At 35.0% G+C, this 15,474-nt stretch overlaps 1 long non-coding RNA gene across 1 annotated transcript in view; it reads right to left on the bottom strand.

Moving 5' to 3' along the window:
* Positions 1–2,989: 2,989 nt before the first annotated feature.
* LOC130607696 (uncharacterized) overlaps positions 2,990–15,474 on the bottom strand; it is a 182,053-nt gene continuing 169,568 nt past the window's right edge. Inside the window, exon 3 of the long non-coding RNA XR_008974307.1 lies at positions 2,990–3,056. This is a non-coding gene — a long non-coding RNA (uncharacterized LOC130607696). The remainder of the gene's footprint in view (positions 3,057–15,474) is intronic.

The raw sequence follows: 15,474 nt of genomic DNA, 5'->3' as shown, positions 1-15,474 counted from the left end.
TTTTTAATTTCCAAATGGTAATTCTAGTCCCCTTTAAATATAAACACCACTAGATGCTTGGGGGAGGGCAGGGAGGAAACTGGAGTGCCTTAACTGATTGAACCACCCATCTCTCCAAATAAAGGTCTTGTTTGGGGTGCATCAGTTTTAAATGTCTATTCATTATATTGGAGTGTGGATGCCTATTGTCCCTTCTCCAAAACTCATTTCTGAGCTTTATTGGGAAATTTAAGTCAGACAAACCAGTAGACTGAAGCAGTGGGTAGGTGCATTAGTAAAAAACAGTTCTTGAAGTACTGTTGTCTACATGGGCAAGGAAACTGAGCTAATCTGGCTACACGAACACACCACCAGCAACAGCCAATGTCACACTGTGGAAAATCTTCATATCACTTGTACTCATTTGAATGAATACAGGCTGCTGACTGCAGGTACTCTAAGCACAGCATGTATGCACATATGTGGTGACAGTTGAAATATCCCTCCCATTTCCTTTTCTTTTAATTTCTGAAACAGAAATGGCCATTATGCTCATAATGCCTTGGTGCCCTACATTAGCATTAGTAGTATCCAGATTAGTAAAGAAATAAATATTCTTGTGATACCTGAAAACTCCTCAGGGTCTTGGGATGGTTTTTGTTGGTACCCTACTATCAATCAAAAGTACAGACAAAAATTCCACAGCATCAGCTCATACAAATCCACAAATGTGATGTAATATGCATTCCAAAATCACAACATGAATTCTAGGAAAACAAGTTTAAAAGGTGGTAATAAATCTCTTCAGAAAGAAAAAGACAAAAGACAGAATGAAAGAGAATTTACTTCACAATAATTCTCCAAACCTGTTTAAAAACAGAATAATCAAATTGTAACTCTGAACCTATCCTTTTAGATGATTAAAAACATCTCATTACACAGCACAGGATGATCACCATAAAGACGTATTAGTCTGTTCTCACTGGCAGTGACTTATTGTTAACTCCAAATTGAATATTGATGTTTTGCTATTGAAATGTCATTGCCAAAAATGTACACATAACTCACTACATCCAATGGCACCTTCAGATTTAACTACACCAACCACCACAAGAACCTCAGTAATTCAGAATGGGTTACTGTGGATAAGAAGCTGTAATACTAGTTTTTCAGAAAAAAAAAATGCTCGTTGTCAAACGTATATTAAAATATTGTATTAGTTTTTTTGGTGACTGTAATATCGCAAAAGATACCAAGTTATCATACATGATGGAAAAAGACGAGCTTGTGTCTGCTGCTGTGTCAATTATAAATGTTTTGGAAATTTTACTCATTGTTTTCACTGTCACTTCTTTAGCTGCCATTGAGCTAAAAACATCCCAATTCTGGAATTTAAGTACATGCTTAAATTTTCATTAGACACAATGCAACGTAATCATGAAAATTTTGTGTAAGCTCATATTAAATTATGGCTTTAGCCATCAGATGCTGATTGCTAGTGCCTTCTCCACTTCTGCTGGATTTGCAGACTCAAGACAGATGAGGCCTATGTAACATAACATGATGTCTGGGGAGCTGCACCAGAACCCTTCTGAAATGTAACACTACCCACACTTTCCTGTCCAGTTCGACTGTTCAATGCCTAACCATCTTCATGGAAAATCATTGCGTTCTGACTCTTTCTCACAACTGGAATTTTTATCTTGTTCCTAGCAGGTGAAAGGGAGCTGGTAAAATGGCCAGCCTTTTTCAGTATTTACAAATGACTTCCATCCTCAGAAGGTGTCTAGAAGGAAATGCTCCTCCTTTTCTTTTTACAACCAGCACCCACATCTCAAAGCAGGGTTTCACTCACAGCAAAGGCTGATTCATCTGTTTTTCTCTCTCTTCTAAAGAAATACAACACATTAAAATGCACAGCCTTTGGGTTTAGCTTGTTAAATAAATGCTGAAGAGGAGAATATTTACTCCCCCAGTTTAGGTGCCGGGGAAGCTGCTGGTTTTATTTTTCAAAAGGGCTAGTTTTCCACCTGGAACATTCTGCTCATAGTGGCACTTCTGTCAAGAGGGGGTAATTCTTCTGCTCAGTACTCCATTTAAAACCATGAATTTGGTGCAGCTTTTGCATAGCTTTGAAATATGTAATAAAAAAGCTTTTGAAATTTTATTTTATTTTTTTAATTTTCTCTGTATGTAAAAGAGCTAGTTTCAACTGCAGGACGATTCAGACAGAAATGTTCTTTCATGCAGAGAACTTCAAACATAAAATCCAGGGGTGGAACAAAGTCTCAAAGGAAAGAGTAATATTAAGCCTACACCCTTAACTGAAACTGAAGAAAGTATTCAGGGACATATTTTTCTTGGCAGAAACAGGAGTCTTCAGTGATGACTACATCAATTATCACAACAAGCTGGTTTCCCTGGGATATTTTTAAACTCTAAAAAAACTAAATTTTCCAAATATTTAACATCACTACCTTTCCAATATTGCTCTTAAGAACTATGTTTAAGAGCAGGAATAAGAACTTCTTATTTTAAAAACTGTACAGTAATAAAGACTGTCATACATAGCCAGGTACCTCTCAAGAAGCACCTTATATATCCCTTCCAATAAGCTCATCAATTAACACAAAATCACCAATAAATACAGAACACAGAGAATACATCTTGCTATAACAAATGCATTCACATTCAGACTTAAATCTTCATGTTCAGCTTAACTGTACTTTCACTCAGATTGATGGAAATATAGGAGCAGAAACTCACAAATTACCTAGATCTGGGCATCCTTTTCTTCCTGAGAGAAAAGTGTGCTTGTTAAGGAATGCAAGTCATTGCATTTATTTTAAACTGTAAGAGCATTCTAATACAATTCATTGCTAAAAGTGTAGATGAAACACTAAGGAGGGTATTTTCTTTAAAATCCACAAGTATTATATTTATTCATTGTAAACAATAATAGCATAAAATTACAGTTAATTAAAATGGAACCTTTACCTTGCAAACCAGGCTCCACAGATAGAAGCAGGAAAGACAAAGAGTTTGCTGCCAAGTTGTCCAGCTCCACTGGTTATTTACTAGAAAACAAGAAAAGGTAAATATACTTAGACTTGTTGGCTGTACTGAGCTTTTTGAAATGTTGTTTTTTTTAGTGAAATTCCTTGAGAAGATTTAGCATCATATTTAGCTCCTATCCTAAAAGGAACAAAAAGGATTGTCATACATAAATGTCTTTGCTAAGGTTATAATACTAAATATTAGAGTGTGCTTACTGGCATTCAAGGGGAGCAGGCAATTGTGTTGCCTAGAGTAGCTTAGAAAGCCATTTACCAAAGGATCTGAAGGTAAAACTAACAAACATTAAACCCAGAATCAAGTCAAATTAAAAATAAATCTTTTCAACAACATGATTAACTACTTATCTCTGCAGGTGATAGAATTGGCGCCCTTTCTCTACCCATGTCCCCAACTCTAGAGTAAGAAAGGAGGTTTTTAGAACTGTATCCTCTTGCCACATTGAATTAAATATGAACTGTCCATTTATCTCAATGTGACATAACAAAAATTGTCTTCCACAGTGAAGGCTGTTGTTAAGAAGGAGTTAAGAGGATTTTTGATTTGTATGCTGGTCAAAACCAGAGTAACACCTGATAGAGTAAAAAAAACCCTATAGGTTATACAATAACTGAGAACTAAACGCTAAAAAACACTAGTAATAACTGTGCTATTTCAAAATTAATCTGAAAAAACTGCCATGAACTGTTTTGATCTACTTGTCCCACATAGCTTTTCAGAAAGAAAAAGGAAATGAACAAAAGTCTTTGGCTTCCTTTCATACAGAAATTACTTTTCCAAGACTTTCACAATTCTGGAAAGAGAAGACTCTACACCTTTACATATAGCACATTATGATCTGATGGAGATTATTCTGAAAACTGAAAATCTGCATATAAAAAGAAAACTTAATTAAAAATATTCTTAGGATAGTATATAAACATAATGCTGCAGTTATTGGAAAGATCAGATATTGTAAGTAAATGCAGGTTTCGTGGTGGAATATAATGTTTTAACAAATTCTCGTTCATGTACCTTGTTATGCAGTACATATAATATGTAATACATATTATATACTATGACATAATGTTATACTGCATGCTTGTTCATGGACAAGTTAAAGAGATCGACAGTAAATCTGTATGGGGAATCTGTAATATAAGGAATGTATGCAACTTCCAGAAGGAGTCTTGGAAGGCAGCAAAGGGCTGCTAGGTCTCCCAGCAGGACTGTCTCCACTAAGCAATGCTGCTTCCCTAGAGAAGTTGTTGGATTGCTCATAAACCAAAGCAGTAATTTTGGCATGAGATTTGCATCAGTTCTTCATTATCTCCCTAGCATACAATTTTTGTGAAAATAAAAACTTTATATACTATTAATTTATTTTTTGTAATACAGAGTTCACAATGGGAACTAGCTGAAAATATTCACCCCTCAAAAATATTATTTTGAGGGAGTGAAGCGATTAACTAAATTCTCTACAAATCCACTTCTTGGGCTTCTGGGGTCCCTTTATGCAGCTTGCATAGCTGTCTGTTGTTCTGTATGAGCTGTCAGCGTGACAAAAAAAAACAAACAAAACATCCCACTCTAAAACCCCAATCCCACCCCACTGTTTAATTCAGAAATACGGGCAGAAAGTTTACCTCAGATTTCTTTTTTTTTTTTTTTTACAATTGTCATGGAATAAAAACTTCAATTCTACAACATTTTGCTGAAATTTGAACACCTCCCCAGACTTTGAGAAACTTAAGTATTTTCTTCTTGATGGAAACTCACACATTCATACCTAAATCTGATTTTACAGCTCTTATCTTTGTACCTACCAGAGAAAGAGACTGAATGAAATACTCTGAAAGTCAAATGCTATTGGCTGCTAATAAAGAGGTCAAACTATTTTTGAAAAAAAAATAAAAATGGAAATAACTAGTGATATGAGACAGCAGGAAGAAAAAGCCAATAGGAAAAAATAATATTGTATAAGAATGCATAAGAATGCATGAGAATGACAAGATCTATTAGCAGGCAGAATTCCCTTCTAGATGGTTTATTTAACAACTATCTTACTTTCTTTATTCCTGCTCCCTAACTAGATTGAAAATAGCTTATCTAGATGAATTCGTAAATGTCAAAACACAGTTACTCTAAACATTCTTACCATCCTATTCTATTTTTAATAGAAATTACAGTTCTTTTACACTAAGACTAACTCTGAACTGTGCTTTAGATTTTAACTAACTGCAAAAGATATTTAAATCGTATTTCTGTCCTCCACAGAATGCAGCAGTACAACATAGTATCAAAATCAAAATCTTCTCCACTGGATAAGCTCAAGACTCAACCTTCCAAATCATAACATTTCCATCTCATTACTTCATTATTTCTGAGGGCAAAACCCAAGTGGTAGTAGAGGACTAGAGAGGTGTCATCACATTGTATCCTAATGGGAATTCAACAAGGTCCATCACAAAAGGCCACTAGAGAAACTAAGTATTTCTTGCACAATGAATAAGTGATTGCCTAAAAGGTGAGACACAGAAGAACTATTCCATTTCCCCAGCAGCAGGATATCACTAGTGTTGTCTTACATCAAGCTGCCCTAGGACCCTAGCTGCTCTTTAAGTGGTACCAAGGTGAGCCAGAGAACCACAGAAGCTTACTAACAGGTGTGGAAATGATAGAGGAAATTCAGTATCACTGTATGTAAAGTGATGCACATTGAAAAGAAAAAATAAAGCCATTTACATTAAAGTAGTGTGTTCTGACATCATCACTACCCCTCAGAAGTAAAATACGGGAGTCTTAGAAATCAGCTCTGGGAAGACATTAGATTAGTAGATGACAAAGCAAACCTGAATGATTAAAATTACTATGAATTGAATGCAGAGAGGAAAAAGAAAAGTAGAATACTGAGAGACAAATGACAGGACAGTGGCTACCATAATTTTCTACAAAATCCTTAGTGGCACAGACAGTGGCCACTACAGGAACCAGTGGGAACTCTACAATATCCATCAGAACAAAAGTACAAAGAAAACAAAAAGATGCATTTAATTTGTGGATTTTGCACAGGAAACACAGAACTGGCTCGTGAGATGCTGCTCATTGTCAAATTTTTGAAGGAAAAAAAACACCTGCAGGAACCTTTCACTGGCAACTCTGGAATACTTCATCTAAAATTGTCTATTGCAACAGCATAAATTCAATCTCAGTCAAGATACTGCTTTAAGGAAGAGGACAACTGTCACAAAAATGATGCTGAGAGCATGGCATTATCATAGGAGTCACCAAAACATACAACACAGGGACAGCCTGAAGATAATGCAGAGATTTCAGCTGGATTTGAGCCACATGCTAGACATGTGAAATGAATTAAGATAGTTTTGCCCTTAAAGCATACAGTAAACATGAGCATCATGAAAATAAGTTATATGACCTACATATTCTAAAATACTGAAAACATTAAAAGCCACAAAGATAAAATGTTGAGATGCAGTACAATAAAAAGCTACCTGATTTACTGTCAAACAATAAATACTTCAGATTTTAAAAAGGTTTCAGAATTCTATTAATAATAATGAAGATCCTCTAAATCTATATCTTGAAACTATAATTAGTTTTATATACAATCTATGATAGTGTTTCAAGCATAAAAATACTGAAATTCTTTAGACAATAGAATTTTGTAAGGTTAGTGGTCATGTTTTTCCTCATATTAAATCACCAATTTCCAAAGACATGTTACCAAAGATGCACTGGGGAGAGAAGTAGTTTGTTTTGTACATCTTGTCATAGTTCAAAACATTATCTTGAAATGGATGTTTCTTGTCAAGCATTAATGAATTGAACAAATAAAAATTTCCATATAAGCCTAAGGCAGGCAATTTTTTTTTTAACAGATGTGTTAGATTGCTTGCAGTATGTATTAAGCTCAAGAGCCAGATTTTTAAAAATATAAATGAATTAGCTAACGAAAAGTAAACCTTGATGCAGACATCACACTTCCCCTGAAAGCATATCAGAGGCTTGATATTGAAGGAAATAATTAAAAAAATACCCATCTACACACATCAGCTTTAGAGGTATGTAGCAAAACTTTGCAAAACTTCACTGCTTTTAGCAGTGTTGCTAAGTAGTGCCAGACCACTGCAACACAGAGGTACCTAATCCTTCTCCTGACTTCATTCCACTCTGCCCAGCTGAGTTCCAGAGCGACACAGTGGATGGTAGGCACTGCGATGAAATGTCCACTACTTCCTATTCAGAGCTACAGGGCATACTATGCTCTCTAGACATGTAACTGCATTTTAGTATTTCAGATTCTGCACAATACGGAATACAATCTGGAAATATTAAAAAAAGAAAGATGTTAAAGTTGATGAAACTGAAAGTATGGAGTTGTAGAAAAGAGATTAACCTGAAATGCAATGTCTGTGGCAGTTCTGGAACCTCTAGTACTGCTGTCATGAAACTTGGATAAGCATCTGCTAGAAATGACATAAAATACATATCTTTTCATTTTATTTCAGTCATCACAAGTGATCAAAACTGAGATCAGGCAGTATTTTCAGGTTAGAAAAATGAGGAAGCAAAAAAAACCCCAAATTTTCAAATTTCCCTTTTTAGACGTCCTGAAGAGTTATATGATCTTTACTTACTACAATTCTATTTTAATCATTATATATGAGGTTTTTGAAAACTAATCAGTATCAGGTTTCTCATTTCCTTTCCACAAAGCCTATAAAAATTCATTGATCATAGAACGGTTTGGGTTGGAAGGGACACTATAAAGGTTATCTAGTTTCAAATTCCTGACATGGGCACGGACACCCCCAACTAGCCAGGTTTCCTAATGCCCCATCCAATCTGGCCTTGAGATGCTTTTGTTGAAAGTCAAAAGAATGGATAGTGAGGCAATCTGCAATCAGAGATTTAAATTCTGTCATTCTCTTAGTTTTTCATTACTGTATAACTTTCAAATTAGAACAAATGCTGACTAAGCTTAATGTTTAAGAACTACTATAGACAAACATGATGTGAAGAAGCTTATGGTCTTTGTACAACCAGTTCTTCAAAACACATATTTCCCACGACTCTCAAAAATTTACACATTTTTCAGTAAGTCACAAAAATCGGTCACTCTTTGTGCAAATGTTGCAAACAGAATGCAGTATTAAAATTACCAAGAAATGAGAGCAAAAATGCTGCAATCCAAGATAAAAGTCAAAGTGTCACCTCATGAAATTATGATCACCTGTCTCCTTTCAGTGTTTGTTCTCTTTGCCACCAACAGGATTCCTCCATAAATACAACACAATCGCTTGGAAAACGACAAGGAAGTGTTGTTTATGCTTTGAGTATCTGCATGTATGAACTGTAGGTTTTTATTTAATCTGTGCCATTACAAACATAAAGGTAAGTAGTATTAAAATATGCTTTCTATGCAAATCTATCACCTACCACATCCCATCCTGCCTCCTTGCACTGTGGGTGAAATACTCTTTGGTGTGTTACACATCAGCAGAATTACAGTTATTAAAAATTGCCTAATGACAGACAAACGTTGTGAATATTTCTTGCAATAAACCACGTCACTAACTCACTTCAGATAATTTGTGACAACAGTGTGCAGCTCAGGTAGGTTCACTTACAGTTTGAAACACTTCAAACATTTGATGGTGGATGAGTGTTCTGGGAAACAGTCTTGATTTAATTTTGTTTAAACCTTCAGAGGCATTTAGGATTAAGCGGTTACAATAGCTGAAATTATTATGTCAACCTTCTTCTTATGTCAACTGTTCTTCTGAGAAATGGAATCTTTTTGTCATGGATATTGGGGAGACACACAGCCTTTAACGAACCAAAGACTTGCCAAAGCTACATTGATAATTATTCAAAATTGCCATTCAATGCAAAACAGAATTAGGGACATAGCTTAGAAATCATGCTCTAACAGAGAAAAAAGAAAAATGAGTTAATGAAATTGGCTCACTCTGAAACACATTTAAGTTGCCACTGAAACTTCCTCTTTCTCTTCCGCACCCAGAATTTCTCCTTATTCATAGTCATATACATAAACAAGTGCCTGAATTAGAAAAGTTATAAAATAAGGCAACTCTGCAGCATGCATACATAATAGGTACTTCATTTTATAGCTGTAATCTAGCTGTAATGTAATTGATACCTTTTAGCAATATAAAGGAGAATATAGAGCTGTCACTATAACTAAATCAACTTTATATGAATGTTCTTATACTAAAGCAAAATGTTGTTTGACCTTGCACTTGTAACTTGATGGATGATTCAAGTCCAGACCTGATTCATTTTAAAAGACTGTGTTTATAAAATACATGACATTCAACTTCAAATTGGGAAACTGAGCTCTTGCCTTTAAGGTTTGTAGTTATCTTAGCAGAATTTTATTCTGGAAAAGAGCACCAACACATTTATACTTTCCTTACCCTTTGGCAACATTACTTTCAGTATAAGAGCTCTAGTAGCAAATATTCTGTTATATAATCAGAGCCAGTGAAGCAAATCGAAACACTAAACTCCAGATGCTCCATTTCATGAATTCACCCCAAAGCAAAGAGATTACCATCTGGGCATATGAAACAGAAAGACAAAATATACACTTAAAGTAGTCTATGTTTGAGAGTACAGTGTGTGTAGTCTGAACAAACATACTATGAAGTAGAACTGTTTTCTACCTGAATGGCATTTGAAATACTAATGAGATGCTGAGCTGATATTTTGGATAAAATTTATTATGCTTTTATTCAGCTGATAAATACACCAAGAACGTAAAAAAAATGACCCAACACCATTGATAATATCTGGACTAGTGATATGTGTTTTGAATTATTGTTCTTCATTTCAGACATACAGAAAACATTTTGAGGCTCTTTATAGCACATTATTTCAGAGAACAAACTGCAACAAACAAACAGAACTAATTTCCCTGAATGACTTTCAAAAACCTTTTCTTACCTTCACACAGGTTAAAAACTCACACCATAGATACATACAAAGCAGATCATGAACTCCTTCCCCATGATTTCTACATATGCACACTTCAACCATTTTAAAAAACTGAAGTTTTTTTTCATAGAGTTTTGATTAGCTGTTATGAAATTTTGGACCCACTCCAGACCATGGAGAATTCCCACCAATTCCAGCTTTTAATATTTTTGCCATATTTTATTGCAGCCAAGTGATTGAAATGTGTGGAATCATGTAGACTGAAGCCTGTCTATGTAATTTTTCACTATGGATATGCTTACTGTCTGCAGCACAGGTCAAAGGCAGCAATAAATAATTGTCTGAGTGGTGAACTCAGTTTGGGAAACAAGGTAACCGCTTTCTTCCTAGAGTCAGAAACTCCCAGCAAAGTCAATCTAGAGAATCACATGTTCTCCACTGTCTTGCCAGATAAAGAAATCATGGGAATTGTGATACAGGGGTGGAAAGGCTTCAGGCAGAGTTACTTTCTAGCTAACTGACTTATTACTGCAGGTACACTGGTCTTGAGCTGATTCCTCTGGAATTCCTATCATTTACTATTGCTCCAGGTGATGCGTTAGGAGGGTCACTTTCCATTTCAGAAATGCAGAGATCCCATTCATATCCCTACTGTATTTACAATAATATATTTCCTGCAAATTCTCTGGTAATTATGGTGTGAACACTTCACATTGCTGCAAGAGACTCCCAATAGGCTTAGGTTAGTTTTTCTCATCTCTGCGGTGCACACTATAGATGCCTTGAGCTCAGGTCCATTACCTTTAGTACATGCCAGCATGAACTCTGGCTAATTCTACTGTCCTCATATTAAACCAGGATGCTGGAGGTTTTATTTTATGCTAATCTAAGGCCTCTTCCTCCACTCTTTTTTAATACTAACATGATTTCTGCTAGGGATTATCCACTTGAGAACTTCCACATCCTGTATTTTCAGCAAGTTCTCAACAATTTTAGTTTTTGTTACAATTGTTCAAATTCCCCTTGAACTTGCAAATGAAATACACTCCTAGAACAGATCTGGAAAAGACTATAGTCAACAAGCTCAGAGGAAACAGAATCACCAAATCCACAATTACTCTCCCTGACCTTGGAAAGACAAACGTATTCAAGGCTATGAAACTGAGCTCACAATCTGAGGCAGATTTGCAGACTTTTAATGACACTGACTGGTACTGGAAAAGGTTTGCAAGTTATAGATCTTGTGATACTATAGAGATGATACCCACTACAACTTTTGAGCTAGTTGTTGCAATATGAAATTTGATAGGCTGCAACTGTATAGCTCAACCATCTGCATTCTTCCAAATGTCATGGAAGACAAGAAAAATGCAGATGAACATGAGCTGTTGCAAAATGATTAGGCAGAAGACAAGAGTTTTGTGCATCTTTATCAGCAACTAAGAGGAACTGAATGAGCTGTACAGAAGCTTAAGATTATTATTATTTATTAGAACTGAAGATATTTCTTTTTTTAAACTCAAACATGGCTTCTCACACTTACTTCTTTTTTTTTTTTAAAGGTGGCAAAAAAGTCTGTCAGGAAATCTCAAAACAAAAAAGAAAGAACTTTTACAAAAAAAAAAAGTAGGTTTCCTTTCAGGTCATCAATATCATCTGCCAGTGATAAATGAAAATTTTTTTTTTTTTTGTTATTTAAATGCTTAGTGTTGTATTGATCCTGTTTTCCATTCTTTTCAATGGGCAAAACATTTGACTGTCATACATTAGGTACTCAGAGCTATTTAATTCCTATAATGCAACAGATCTTAACAAAAGCAAATCTAGTCCAAAGAGCAACCTGTTGACTTCTGGAATGCAGTCAAATCAGAGGTGGATTCACATTTCTTATAAGGCATTGCACTCACAGGGGGAAATACAAACTAACAGATAAATCAAAAGAAAGACTAATTTTAATTTAGTGAATAAAATTATTCTGATTCTTATTAAAGTGGGTGATTAAGTATTTAATCTAAATTTTAGAATGGAAACCTTAAGATAAAAATGGATTGACATATTTAAAAGTTGTCAAGTAAGAATTATTCCGATGTGACAAAAATTGTTCTCTATCTTAAAAGTCACAACCATGGCATTTGAGCAAGGATTAACATTTCCAAAGGTTCCCCAAAGAAATGTCTTTTTATGGTATATAACTGCAAAGGTTAGATTTTTAAAATAATATTTCTTAGAAAAAAAAATTGATAGTCACTACTGAAATTTTCAAATCCAGGAAAAAGGGTAGTAGTACAAATGGATGTCCCACTTTTTGAACTGCACATGAGTACAATCTTTTAAATATCTTAGTTTTGCTCATGTGCTTATCATGATGTGATTTCAAAGAGCTCTATATAAGAAGAATGTGAGCATGTTGGCCCCTTGTTCACAGTTTCACAGTTTATAAAGAAAATATTCATAGATTTAATTGGAAAAATTGTATCTGTAAAAAAAAATCTCAGCTATATTAGCAATCAAGACGGTATCAATTGGAATACTGCACTGATATACCTTTTTCTAAGTATTTTGTACTCAAAAAGTAATTTTTTCTCCTGAAAAAATTTGTTTAGTGAAAAGTGGAGAAAAACCTCTTTGAAGTAAATAAAGATGAACTGTCTCTAAATGTGCATTGAAAAAAATTAATATTTTATCCATTATTATACACAAAGGATGCAATGATTTCTGGAAGACTTTGGTGAAGTTTGACACTTGTTTACTTTTTGTTTTTATTATGTTCTCGTTTAAGAGATAAAACCAACAGTTTTTCTTAAGAAAGGGAAAAAACCCAAACAAAACAAACTATGTAAAAGTCCACATTGATTGAGAGCTAAAAGTCAATAAAGTCCTGAGGGAATTAAAGTCAGCATCTGTGAATTTAAGGCTTGACAACCAGGATAAGTAACTTCTGAAATATGTGGTTTCTGCCTATCTGTACTCTATGGCTTCACACTCTTTCCTCAATAAGAAAGGATTTAACATAGAAACTTTGAGAAAAAGTTTTAGATGCTCTAAAAGAAACAGGACCCTTCTCCCTTCACCAGCTATAGGCATGGTATTATTGTAACAGCAGCAGCTATTGCGCTTAGAATTTTTGAAAGGAGAGATCCATATACCATAATTATTTGCCTGTGTTTACTGGCAAAGGTACACGTTCAGTTGAGAACATTAACCTCATTCTCATACAATTTTCCACATTTATTCACATCTTTAAAAAGCTCAATATATGCCTACAAATGCACCATGGTTCATTTTGAAGGCAACAGCAAACTAAGTAAAATAGTAGAAAGTAGCTATTCTGATCCACTGAATAAACTTTAATTAGGAACATAAGATATGTATTAATCACTTGGTGTCATTAAGAAATTACAGAGAAGTCCACCACTGCCAAGAGCCACAGTCTGAATTTATTACTTTGCAATGGCCTAAGGGAGTAGCTTAGAAAAGAAATCAGCAGTCTAAAACAAAAGCTTGCACCATTGGTCTTACAATAAGTCATTTTAATGTAAGATACAGCAGATGTTATACTAAGTGAATGTTCTCTCTGAATTTAGCCATTTCATTTCTTTCCTTTAAAAGTAGCTAAACCAGAGTGATATTTCAGAGTGTTCATGTCTCTTGAAAATAATGACTAGAGGCAGGAATGGGTGTGTAAACAAGCATTTAATTTTAAGAGAGTATTACGGCCATATAAGAACTTACTGAAAACGGGAAAGGAAGCACTGTCTAAGGACTTTGGTGGCTGCTGTCAGGATGGAGAAAAGCAGTAAACACCTTAAAAAGTGTATTAACTGCATTGTTGTGATAAAACGTAACCCTGGAGGATATTATCTATTGCAGCTATTTCATACTAAAAAATTTTGCAATGCTAACATACTTTCTGTCCCTTTTGCTTGCAAAGTCCACAGGTTTGTTGGATACTTGGAACATTTTAGGAGGAACAGGACCAGTATTCTCCACATCCTTCACATCTGAATCTTCAGGGACCAAATGTGAACCCAAGAAAAGATAATACAGAAGATTTACCACACTTAATGTCCATTATCAACTTGACTCAGCAAAATTTTAAATAAAAAACTGTCAACTGGTATTCTCTTATGTGAGAGGTTTAGTACTTTTCTACAAAATCATTGTTTTTTGCTTGTTTAGCCACCTTAAAAAACAAAACAAGATCCCAAGTACAAGAGACTTTTAATAATGCAGTTATGTTTCTGAGACTAAAGACCAATGCAGAACTAAGAACAGCATTTTATTAATACCATTTATGTACAAGTTTCTCTTCATGTAAATGGTGATGATGCAGGATTGTACAACTACATGCTGTGTATGCTGTGCAATTTATCACTAAACAATAGCAAAACCAGCAAGCTCAAACCCATCACAGACAAGAAGCTATGTCACCTGCTTAACATTTGTGTAAGTAAGAATAAATGGGTTTATGCTGCTGCTGGTTTTCCTGCCACTATTTCTATAAAGCTAATACTAGTGTTAGTATACCTCAGGCATCTGTGTTTAAAACAAAATAATAATTTTACAATATCACAGAATTATAGTATTGACTAGGCTGGAAAAGACCTTTAACAGCAAGTCCAACCATTACCCCAGGACTGCCAAGTCCACCACTAAACCACCTACATGGTTTTAGAACACTTTCAGGGACAGTGATTCCACCACTTTTCTGGGCAGCCTGTTCCAACACCTGGTCACCCTCAGTGAAGAAATTGTTCCTACTATCCATTCTAAACCTCCCCTGGTGCAGCTTGTGGCCTCTTGTCCTATCACTTGTTACCTGGGAGGAGAAACCAACCTCCACCTCATTACAACGTCCTTTCAGGTAGTTGTAGAGAGCGACAAGGTCTCCTCTGATTCTTCTCTTCTTTGGACTAAACACTCTCAATTACCTCAGCCATTCCTCATAAGACTTGTTCAAAGCATTTCACTTGCTCCCAGTGACAGAAAAATGTGGGTTTATCAACTTATAATGATTTAGATAAACCACAGGCATGCTCTTTGTGGTATATTTTTACTTGGTAGTGAGGCTACAAACAGAGATTGTCTTCCCTACACTGCCAAGAAGAACCAGAAATGAACTGAGACTCAGTGACTGACAAAACTTCACAGTTGAGGGTATCTTTCCATAGCTAATAAAGCGTAACAAGTAGTAATGTTGCCGTTCTATTACTGATTTGTATCAACTGTGATATGAAGCAGAACACTTAGGTAACTAATTACTAACTTTCTAGTCAAGGTTATATTTTTCAGAGTTACAATGTATCTAGGCATTTCAGCATCTTATTTGGCAAAATATGAATAACTCATTTTTAGGCACAGAAAAATCTAAACTCCACTTTAAGTGTATGCATTTAATATAGAAAAGGTTTAAAATACAATAGAACAGAGACTTGCTGACTTTTGCCAATTCTTAATTAT

The sequence above is a fragment of the Pezoporus wallicus genome, unplaced genomic scaffold (genome assembly GCF_028554395.1).
Source record: "Pezoporus wallicus isolate ANWC-B61680 ecotype Strahan unplaced genomic scaffold, APGP_CSIRO_Pwel_v1 contig_2770, whole genome shotgun sequence".
Lineage (NCBI taxonomy): Eukaryota > Metazoa > Chordata > Aves > Psittaciformes > Psittacidae > Pezoporus > Pezoporus wallicus.
Note: the sequence above shows the minus strand (reverse complement) of the source record. Positions and strands in the feature narration are given on the sequence as shown.